The 12,004-nt window shown below is 44.3% G+C and overlaps 1 protein-coding gene and 1 pseudogene across 1 annotated transcript in view; one reads left to right on the top strand and one right to left on the bottom strand.

Moving 5' to 3' along the window:
• The window catches only part of KIF4A (kinesin family member 4A), a 122,219-nt gene that overhangs the window by 56,336 nt on the left and 53,879 nt on the right, over nt 1-12,004 (top strand). The window lies entirely within an intron of this gene.
• LOC129023878 (trafficking protein particle complex subunit 2-like protein) lies at nt 6,942-7,886 on the bottom strand (annotated as a pseudogene).

The raw sequence follows: 12,004 nt of genomic DNA on the forward strand, positions 1-12,004 counted from the left end.
AATAGCTCTAGTATCCATGCTTTCTTTTTCCCCCATGGCAACTGTTCATATGACATACTTTATTTCCAATCTACAACCATTAAAAACACTATATCAGTTTACACTGTACAGTTAGTTGTTCTCACATCTGAAATAAGACACAGGAGCAGGGAGAGCTTTTGGATTGGACTGCAGTTGTCCTAGCACCCGATCCATCCTGGGAAGTAGCCTTTTGAAGACAGAAGTGGGGAGGAGAGAACAGTGGACAAGAGAGGTGGACAGTTGGCCCAAGGATGCCCTTGGTCCCTTCCCTCCTGAGGGCCTTTTCCGGGGGGTCCCCCAGGGCCCACGACTGCAGGACCTTCACCAGGAAACCAGGCTGAATGGGAAGAGGGTTCACAGTATTGGCGAGGGCTGGGAAGGGGGGCCAGGATGAGGAGGAAGGACAGCTTCTGGCTCTCTTCCCAGCTGCTGGGGGTTGGAGCTGTTTTTTGGCACTGTCTACAAGGTCTTCCTGGGGTTGGGAGGAGGAGGAACTGGGGGTTTAGGATTCTTTCCTTGTGGAGTTAGGATTCTTTCCATTTGAAGAGGGGCCATCTGGCCTATGGTGAGGTTCCCAAGGCATAAACAGTCAGGGTCTTCTGCCTCCTGCCTCCCCAGGACTTCCACCCCTGCCTGGCTGGCATCATCTAGACAGCCTTTTGTAAAACCAAGACAAGTGAGAGAGGTGAGCAGAGCTGGAACCAAGCCAGGAGCAGGGAAAGAAAAAAACGTATGCTTTCTCCAGGCCCTCCAACTTATCTTCCTCTTCCAAGAAGAGAGACTATAGGGTTGGTTTTTGTTGGTGGTGGTTCCCAATCTCAGAAGTCCAGATGAGGCTAGTGTTTTCTATCTGTTCTTGGTCTAGACAGCCCCAGTCCCTCCCCAGGCTACACTAATGGCTGGCCTAGATCAGTAGTTGGCAGATTCTCATGCATGTCAGAATCATCTGGAAGGCTCCTTAAAACCCCAGCTTGCAGGGCCCCATTCCATAAGCTCTAATTCAGTGGGTCTTGGGTGGGGCCAATAATTTGCACTTCTATCAAGTTCCCAGGTGATATTCCTGCTGCTGGAATGCAATATGAGAACCACTGGCCTAGAATGGTGCCCACAGTCACATCCTCAGCAACCTGGTGCCCCCTGGGCAGTACTAAGGAGCTGGGCCACAGTTGGCAAAGCCCAGGCTTAGGGGTACCAACATCAACTGGGAAGCTGCTGGGAATGGTCTTGGGGTGAGCCCCCGGTGCAGAGAAGTAAACTAAGGCACAGAGTTCAGTGGCAGAGCTGGGAGAGGAGCAGGATACCAGGACCCAGTAGAGAACGAATGGGGCTGCAGAACCCTACAACAAGTACTCATGCTTTTTTTAAATTGCCAGCTCTCATACATTTTCAGAGTAAAGACAAAAAAAGTGTTTCTGCTAATTAATTTTCACCACTTTTTCCCCCTAGGTTAGAAGTTGCTTCCAAAATAATAACTGAGTTGCCAATAGAGGTTTTTTTCCCTTTTATTATCATGGTCTTTTTTAACTTTTAAAAAACTTAGTTTTTTGTAATGCCAGCACTTTGGGAGGCTGCAGTGGGCAGATCACTTGAGCCTAGGAGTTTGAGACCAGCCTGGGCAACATGGCGAAACCCTGTCTCCACAAAAAGTACAAAAATTAGCCGGGCCTGGTGGTGTGAGCCTGTAGTCCCAGCTACTTGGGAGGCTGAGGTGGGAGGATCACCTGAGCACAGGGAGGTGGAGGCTGCAGTGAGCTGAGATCACACCACTGGAATCCAGCCTGAGTGACAGAGTGAGACCATCCCAACAAAAAAAACTTTGGCTGGGCATGGTGCTCACACCTGTAATCCTAGCACTTTGGGAGGCCAAGGCAGGTGGATCACTTGAGGCCAGAAGTTCGAGACCAGCCTGGCCAACATGGTGAAACCCTGTCTCTACTAAAAATACAAAAATTAGCTGCATGCCTTTAATCCCAGCTACTTGGGAGGCTGAGGCGGGAGAATCGCTTGAACCCGGGAGGTGGAGGTTGCAGTGAGTCGAGATTGCACCACTGCACTCTAGCCTGGGTGACAGAGTGAGAACCTGTCTCAAAAAAACAAACAAACAAAAAAACTTAATTTTTATCTATGTCAAACAAATGCATATATATCATTTTTTAAAGTCAAATACTATAATACTTAGAAAAATCGAAGCAGTCTTCTATTCCTATTCTGACATTTACCTCCATATTTCTAGATAAGAATTGGCAGTATAATTATGTTACATTTTTTAGATAAATATCTATTGACCTCCCACGATGGAAGACAAGAATGTAGCTCTCTTATCCCACCACCTGGGCACACTGCCTCACCTTCTTTCAAAATGGTTATATCACCTTTTTTGTTTAAATGAATATTTAGTGTTTAAATTTTTCTGATTACATAAATATGTTTAAAATTGAGCCATATAGTATGATTGCATTTCCTTTCTTGTATAGCTCTTTGTATTTGCTAGAGATAATAATCTCATTTTTTCCATTTACTTAGTTTTCTATATACCTGTCAATAATTTTATCTCCAGACTTCTTGACAAAAATATAAAACTCATCCCTGCACTTTGGGAGGCCGAGGCGGGCGAATCACGAGGTCAGGAGTTAGAGACCATCCTGGCTAACACGGTGAAACCCCGTCTCTACTAAAAATACAAAAAATTAGCTGAGCATGGTGGCGGGCGCCTGTAGTCCCAGCTACTCGGGAGGCTGAGGCAGGAGAATGGCATGAACCTGGGAGGCGGAGCTTGCAGTGAGCCGAGATCGCGCCACTGCACTCCAGCCTGGGCCACAGAGCAAGACTCCGTCTCAAAAAAAAAAAAGAAAAAGAAAAAAAAACTATAAAACTCTTCATTGTGGTCAGACATACCAGATAATTTATCAATCCATTTCTTTCCTGAAAACAACCATTCTGGAATCTTCTGTCCTGGTTTGCTTTCTCTAGGGCTGTTGCCCAGCCACCAGTTTGGGACCATCATCCTGGGGATTTGCTTCACTTCTTTCTCATGGAGGAAGTGACATGGATTTCATGTCTTCCTCCTCTTTAGTATACCCCTTTGCTTTGGTGGAGTAAAACCCCAATAGCTTTCTGAGAATGCATACATGAAAGGGAAATACTTTAAAGCTTTGCATGTCTGAAAATTGCTTTTTAAAACTTCTTATACTTGTTAGTTTGGCTGGGTTTACAATTCTATAGAAATGTTTTCTTCATTATTTTGAAGGCCTTGCTCCATTGTCTTCTATTTCCAGTATTGCTGTTGAGAAGTCTATTATAATTTTGGATTATTTGTTATAGACCTATTTTTTTTTATTTTGGAAACTTTCAGGATCTTTTCATTGTCCCCAGGTGTTACTTAATTTCACAATGATGGACCTTGGTATGGTTTTCCGTTCTTTTTGTTGTTGTTATTGTTGTTTTTATAGAGACAGGGTCTTGCTCTGTTACCCAGGCTGGAGTGCAGTGGTGCCATCACAGCTCACTGCAGCCTCAACTTCTTGGGCTCAGGTGGTCCTCGTGCCTCAGCATCCCAAGTTGCTGGGACTACAGGCATGTGCCACCATGCCTGGCTAATTTTTTATTTTTTGTAGAGATGGGGTCTCACTATGTTGCTGAGGCTGGTCTCAAACTCCTGGTCTTTAGTGATCCTCCCAGCCTCCCAATCCTAAAGTGCTGGGATTACAGGTATGTACCACCACACCCAGCCTTCTTTTCTCATTTATTGTGCTTGGTGCTCGACTGGTCCTTTCAATCTAGAAATTTGTACTCCTTTCTGGGCGGTTTTTTCCTATCATTTCTTTGATAATGCTCTCTCTACATTTTCTCTGTTTTCTCTTTCTTGCACTTCTCTTAGTCAGATATTGGATCTCTTAGATTTAGTTTCTGCTTTTCTGATCTCTTTCTTCCTATTTTCTATTTCTTTGTCTTTTTATTCCACTCTGAGAGATTTCCCTTCATTCTTAGTGAATTATTTCATTTGGCTATTAATTTCCAAGGTCTCCTTTTGATCCTGTAATTGTTCCTTCTTATAGCCTTTTATTCTTTTTGTGTGGATGCATAGCCCATCTCTAAGAATAGGAATTAAATTTCATCAAGGTTTTCTTCTTCTCCCTGCCTTGCCTTTGTTTCCTCCAGATTTCCTTTCTCTACTGTGTTTGTTTTGGTCTGTCTTTCAGGTAAGATACTTTCCTACAATTTCTAGTGAGCCATGGCTATCCATTAATATTTAAGAGGGAGGCACTAAAAGCCAATAGCAAGTTGTATGTGCATGGATTTCTCTTAGGCTAGTCAATTTCCAATAAAGAAATCTTTTATTCTTTTGCCTAGAGTTGTGTGGGCCTAGTGGTGGTATGCCATCATTCTAGTAACCCAAAGAAAATAAGGGAGTTGAAGTCTCTCCAATCATAGACAGACTTTTATTTAATCCCTGTCAGCAGTATGGTACTGCATCCCTGCTATTAGTTGTGTCCAACCTGTTAGGTTCGGCCTCTCCAGAAAGGAAGCCTCTGCTCTACTCTGTGGCTCTGTGGTACATATTGGCATGCTTCTTCTTGATGTTTGTCCTGTAGGAGTTATATTTTAGCTTTTTCCATGCTGGATGTCAGTTACTGCTTATCCAGCTGTTTTCTTCTTCCAAAAGTTTGTTGATATCTCTCAACTGCTTTCCTTGTCTCTCTTCATTCTTGTTGATTTATACCTCCCTTTTTGTTCATTTTCATGGGATTTCAGGAGGGAGTAAGTTAAATATGTAGCTCAATTGTCCATGTTAATAGGACATACAATGCAGCCTCTTTAAGGTCAAATGTATTTTGGCTTTTCCAGGATAAACAAAGGATTACTGGTAAGGCTGAGAAGTGATTCCTCCTTTCTTGTACTCTTGCCTAGAAACATGGGGATATGTGTTCCCCCACTGTATTTCTTTCTTTCTTTCTTTTTTTCTTTAACCAGAGAGGGGTATATTTATTTTCTCACATTAAAAAAAAAAAAAAAAAAAAAAAGCTGAACATAAGTAGTCTGGGGCACGTACAGCAGCAAAGGCCCAGGATCCTTCCTGCTTTCTGCTTCCTTGGCCTTAGGGTGTGAATCTTGTCCTCATGCTCTCAAGACAGCTGCCTGAGCACCAGCCATCACATCCACATTCCAGGCAGGAAGAAGGCAAAGGTGAAGGGTACTGCACATGTCAGCTGAGCTCCCTTTACAGGGTCTTTCCTGCAAGTCTCTCCCGACACCATCCACTTGCATGCTACAACTGCCCACCCTGGGTTGTGAGGGAGGGAAGGACATGGCTTTTGTCTGCCCGCTTGTCAGAATTGGGCAGAAGCACTGGGATTCTGTTAGTGGGGAGGAAGGAGAATAGATGCTGGGTTAACAATTTGCAGTCCCCACCACAGCCAGGACTTAGGCAGGGGTGATCCCCACTAAAAGCCAAAGGTTTCATGCCTGGCTGCAGGGGAGAGGTGCTTGGGCTGGGGTCCTGCCTTGTCTTAACAAATATGAGGCTCTTGTTAAATATTTAACCCTGTGAGGGTGGCTTGTGGCCCACGTGCACCCGAATCTGCTGCCTGGCATGCCTCAGCCCACTCCAGGGCTTCCAATTCACGCTGGGGCAGGGGAGGCCTGGGGCATGTGGTTTTCACACACACACACTCCTAGTTGATTTCTTTTTCTTCTTTAATTTATAAAATTAACACTGCACTTATTGGAAGACATGAAAATCCAAAGATGGGTAGAGAAAAAGTTCACCTCCCTGTGCCCTGCCCCTGACTAACCCACGTTAACAGTCTTACCTGCTCCCAGGGGATTCTGGGATCCTGGAAGCTCCTTGAGAAACTCTCTAGTCCTAGACAAGTGCTGGGGGGTGGGAGGATGGGCTGGGGAGGGAAGTGGGCTCCTCAGCAGGCCGCGCCTTGGTTGCTCAACCCTGCTGGTACTGACTACACATGGAGCGAGGAATGTGCTGAGGGCTCAGCCGCGTGGGTGGTCCTTGTGGCCTCTGCCACTGCCCTGGGCAGTCGTCACTCAGCCACATCAACAAGCGACATTGGGGAGGCAGGCCTGGGCTGCCTGAACCGTCACCTCAGTCCTGGTTGACACCTCAGGCCTGGTCATTATCTGGACTTTGGCTGCAGGGCTTCTGGGCAGAAAGGGCAGATCCAATTGGCTCATCCTAGCCATGTGCTCCCGGAGCAGCCTGCCCAGGGATCTGGAGAGCAGCAGCCGAATCCTAACCTACTCTGCACCAACAGGCAGGAAAGGGCGCCTTGAGTCTGCCACTCTAGGGTTTCAGAAGCAGGCTGCCCTGAAGCTTTCCAAATTTCACGAGGGCTCCTTCTAAGGCCTGGGCTGTGTCCAGATGTTGGACCACATGCAAAGAATGGAGGCCGAGTCCAGAAAGAGGAGGGCCCTCCCCCATGGGAATGTGCACGTGGGAAGGGCTCCCCATTTGCCTCTAGATCCTAGGCTGGATCTGGGCTCAGGAGGCTAACCCCTATGGACCAGCCCACCCATTCAGCCAGTGGGCAGCCACAGCAAGGGCAGAGAGAGCAGCAGAGGCAGCCCACGTGGTCATAGGTCCCATGGGCTCCAGAGCTCCCCAGCTCCAGGCACCCCTGCCTGCCCCACTTCAAGCCTGTTGGGGGCAGACTTCCTGCTGTGTCTGGTCGCTAACCTCTGCCCACACCACTAAAGGACTGTAGCTGAACTCTCCTTAGTTAAACCCTCTGCTAACACAAAAGGAAAAAGCCAAATCTCATCTCACAAGAGCTTTATTTGAGGTGCAGCATGCATGGGGCCTTGCCCCAAATGCCATGGGCATCACATTCAGGAAGAGGCAGACATCCCCACAACAGTCACATGCTGAAGCTTCTGTCTGCAATGTCTGGTGGCAGAGTTCTCACTCAGCAGACCTGTATCATTATATACATCACCATGTTATCAAAGTCCCTGGACTGGATATTGTCCCCGGGTTACAGAAGGGGTTGCACATCACATCTGTGTAGGAGTTGTGCAGCTTCCAGAACATCCTGTGAATTTCATTGTCTCGAAGAGCTGTGTTGGAGGAATTCACCACCATGACAAACTTCACCTTGGAGATGGTAGTGTAGCCCTGTCTGCATAGCTGGTTAGGGAATGCACTTGTAACACAAGGACTGCTGGGACAGCAGGTAAAGAACCTGCCAGCTGAGGGCCCTCTGTGTGCCCTCACTTTGGAGAAGCCTGGCAACCTTGAATCACAGGAAGTGCCCAGGCTGGGCTGGTCCTGCAGTGACCATACTGGGTGCATGCCTAGATACTTCATTGGGGTGACTGGTGTTTACTGGAGAAGCAAAGGGCAGGCAGCTAAGCCTTACCCAATTCAGGCTCCGGGAGCTGAGCCATTCAGACTCTGAGTATCTGTGTGCACCTGGGATGCCTCACCCTCTTTGTGAATCAATGCCTGGTCCAGAAAATTAACTGCAAAACCAGAGACTTCATGAATAAGGCGGACCTCCTCTGTAGAGGCCATGTTGTTTTGTAAAATAGTGGCTACTGGTAAATGTTACCATGGACAAGCTACATTACTGCTCTTGGAACGTCTTTGAACTCCATGGTCTCAAGTGATTTGTCCAAAGGGACTGGTCAAGAGTTTCTAGTGACTTATGAGGCAAGACCTTGTAGTCCTCTGTGGGGTAGAGCAGGTCCAGGTAGACCTCTCTCTGGTTGACCAGGGCCTTCCCCATTGAGGAGATCTTCTCATCCACCACATCCAGAGATGTGTGCACCATGTACTGGAAACTCAGCTCGTTCTCCGTGGGGGTGCTGTGGATGTAGAGAGGGTAATTCTCCTTGGTGATCACCAGGATGCATATCACCATCTTGGGAGGACCAGCGCTGGGTGCCCCGCCCATTGTATTCCTAACTCTACAAAGGGGTGCTAGTAAGGAGCTATAGCTATAGTAAGAGATCTAGTCTTTTTCCCCATGGCATCTAGTCCTTTTCCCCATGGTATCAAATATGTTTGATTAAGTTAAGAAGAAATAAATTTTTTTTGAGACAGAGTCTTGCTCTGTCACCCAGGCTGGAGTGTAGTGGTGCAATCTCTGCGCACTGCAACCTCCACCTCTTGAGTTCAAGCAATTCTCCTGCCTCAGTCTCCCGAGTAGCTGGGATTACAGGCCTGTGCCACCATGCCTGGCTAATTTTTGTATTTTTAGTAGAGAAAGGGTTTCACCATGTTGGCCAAGCTGGTCTTGAACTCCTGACCTTACTTAGGTTATCTGCCTGCCTCAGCTTCCCAAAGTGCTGGCATTACAGGCATGAGCCACTGTACAAGGCCTGAAATAAATTCTTAATGTAATCAATATGTTTTAATCACATGTGAATCACCACCTTTTTTTTTCTCTAAGAAATAAAAGCAGTTTTTAATTCAATTATTAATTTATTTAGAGACAAAGTCTCACTCTCTCGCCCAGGCTGGAGTACAGTGGCGTGATCATAGCTCACTACAGCCTTGATTTCCTGGGCTCAAGTGATCCTCCCACCTCAGCCTCCTGAGTAGCATGGTATTTTTCCTATCACCTGTAAAGAATTGCCATAGAAAAATAGGGGGAGGGATAGGTTCTGATTAATGAAGATTACCATGAGTTGTAGTAAACCAGGACTCAGATTTTTGAATAATTCCGCCTTGTGGAGTTGATAAGACAATTAGGGACTAAATGTGGTATATATAATGAATAGAAACTATTTTTCTTTTTTTTTTTTAATTATACTTTAAGTTTTAGGGTACAGGTGCACAACGTGCAGGTTTGTTACATATGTATACATGTGCCATGTTGGTGTGCTGCACCCATTAACTCGCCATTTAACATTACGTATATTTCCTAATGCTATCCCTCCCCCCTCCTCCCACCCCACAACAGGCCCCAGTGTGTGATGTTCCCCTTCTTGTGTCCATGTGTTCTCATTGTTCAATTCCCACCTATGAGTGAGAACATGCAGTGTTTGGTTTTTTGTCCTTGCGATAGTTTGCTAAGAATGATGGTTTCCAGCTTCATCCATGTCCCTACAAAGGACATGAACTCATCATTTTTTATGGCTGCATAGTATTCCATGGTGTATATGTGCCACATTTCCTTAATCCAGTATATCATTGTTGGACATTTGGGTTGGTTCCAAGTCTTTGCTATTGTGAACAGTGCTGCAATAAACATACGTGTGCATGTGTCTTTATAGCAACATAATTTATAATCCTTTGGGTATATACCCAGTAATGGGATGGCTGGGTGAAATGGTATTTCTAGTTCTAGATCCCTGAGGAATCGCCACACTGACTTCCACAATGGTTGAACTAGTTTACAGTCCCACCAACAGTGTAAAAGTGTTCCTATTTCTCCACATCTTCTGCAGTACCTGTTGTTTCCTGACTTTAATGATCACCATTCTAACTGGTATGAGATGGTATCTCATTGTGGTTTTGATTTGCATTTCTCTGATGGCCAGTGATGATGAGCATTTTTTCATGTGTCTTTTGGCTGCATAAATGTCTTCTTTTGAGAAGTGTATGTTCATATCCTTTGCCCACTTTTTGATGGAGTTGTTTGATTTTTTCTTGTAAATTTGTTTGAGTTCTTTGTAGATTCTGGATATTAGCCCTTTGTCAGATGAGTAGATTGCAAAAATTTTCTGCCATTCTGTAGGTTGCCTGTTCACTCTGATGGTAATTTCTTTTGCTGTGCAGAAGCTCCTTAATTAGATCCCATTTGTCAATTTTGGCTTTTGTTGCCATTGCTTTTGGTGTTTTAGTTATGAAGTCCTTGCCCATGCCTATGTCCTGAATGGTATTGCCTAGGTTTTCTTCTAAGGTTTTTATGGTTTTAGGTCTAACATCTAAGTCTTTAATCCATCTTGAATTAATTTTTGTATAAGGTATAAGGAAGGGATCCAGTTTCAGCTTTCTACATATGGCTAGCCAGTTTTCCCAGCACCATTTATTAAATAGGGAATCCTTTCCCCATTTCTTGTTTTTGTCAGGTTTGTCAAAGATCAGATAGTTGTAGATATGTGGCATTATTTCTGAGGGCTCTGTTCTGTTCCATTGGTCTATATCTCTGTTTTGGTACCAGTACCATGCTGTTTTGGTTGCTATAGCCTTGTAGTATAGTTTGAAGTCAGGTAGCATGATGCCTCCACCTTTGTTCTTTTGGCTTAGGATTGACTTGGCAATGCGGGCTCTTTTGGTTCCATATGAACTTTAAAGTAATTTTTTCCAATTCTGTGAAGAAATAGTCATTGGTAGCTTGATGGGGATGGCATTCAATCTATAAATTTCGTTGGGCAGTATGGCCATTTTCACGATATTGATTCTTCCTACCCATGAGCATGGAATGTTCTTCCATTTCTTTGTATCCTCTTTTATTTCGTTGAGCAGTGGTTTGTAGTTCTCCTTGAAGAGGTCCTTCACATCCCTTGTAAGTTGGATTCCTAGGTATTTTATTCTCTTTGAAGCCATTGTGAATGGGAGTTCACTCATGATTTGGCTCTCTGTTTGTCTGTTATTGGTGTATAAGAATCCTTGTGATTTTTTTACATTGATTTTGTATCCTGAGACTTTGCTGAAGTTGCTTATCAGCTTAAGGAGATTTTGGGCTGAGACGATGGAGTTTTCTAGATATACAATCATGTCATCTGCAAACAGGGACAATTTGACTTCCTCTTTTCCTAATTGAATACCCTTTATTTCCTTCTCCTGCCTAATTGCCCTGGCCAGAACTTCCAACACTATGTTGAATAGGAGTGGTGAGAGAGGGCATCCCTGTCTTATGCCAGTTTTCAAAGGGAATGCTTCCAGTTTTTCCCATTCAGTATGATATTGGCTGTGGGTTTGTCATAGATAGCTCTTATTATTTTGAGATACGTCCCATCAATACCTAATTTATTGAGAGTTTTTAGCATGAAGGGTTATTGAATTTTGTCAAAGGCCTTTTCTGCATCTACTGAGATAATCATGTGGTTTTTGTCATTGGTTCTGTTTATATGCTGGATTACGTTTACTGATTTGCGTATGTTGAACCAGCCTTGCATCCAGGGATGAAGCCCACTTGATCATGGTGGATAAGCTTTTTGATGTGCTGCTGGATTCGATTTGCCAGTATTTTATTGAGGATTTTTGCATCTATGTTCATGAGGGATATTGGTCTAAAATTCTCTTTTTTTGTTGTGTCTCTGCCAGGCTTTGGTATCAGGCTGATGCTGGCCTCATAAAATGAGTTAGGGAGGATTCCCTCTTTTTCTGTTGATTGGAATAGTTTCAGAAGGAATGGTACCAGCTCCTCCTTGTACCTTTGGTAGAATTCGGCTGTGAATCCATCTGGTCCTGGACTTTTTTTGGTTGGTAAGCTATTAATTATTGCCTCAATTTCAGAGCCTGTTACTGGTCTATTCAGAGATTCAAATTCTTCCTAGTTTAGTCTTGGGAGGGTGTATGTGTCAAGGAATTTATCCATTTCTTCTAGATTTTCTAGTTTATTTGCATAGAGGTGTTTGTAGTATTCTCTGATGGTAGTTTGTATTTCTGTGGGATCGGTGGTGATATCCCCTTTATCATTTTTTATTGCATCTAGTCTATTTGATTCTTCTCTCTTTTCTTCTTTATTAGTCTTGCTAGCGTTCTGTCAATTTTGTTGATGTTTTCAAAAAACCAGCTCCTGGATTCATTTATTTTTTTGAAGGGTTTTTTGTGTCTCTATTTCCTTCATTTCTGCTCTGATCTTAGTTATTTCTTGCCTTCTGCTAGCTTTTGAATGTGTTTGCTCTTGCTTCTCTAGTTCTTTTAATTTTGATGTTAGGGTGCCAATTTTAGATCTTTCCTGCTTTCTCTTGTGGGCATTTAGTGCTATAAATTTCCCTCTACACACTGCTTTGAATGCATCCCAGAGATTCTGGTATGTTGTGTCTTTGTTCTCGTTGGTTTCAAAGAACATCT

Source organism: Pongo pygmaeus, chromosome X, assembly GCF_028885625.2.
Source record: "Pongo pygmaeus isolate AG05252 chromosome X, NHGRI_mPonPyg2-v2.0_pri, whole genome shotgun sequence".
NCBI lineage: Eukaryota > Metazoa > Chordata > Mammalia > Primates > Hominidae > Pongo > Pongo pygmaeus.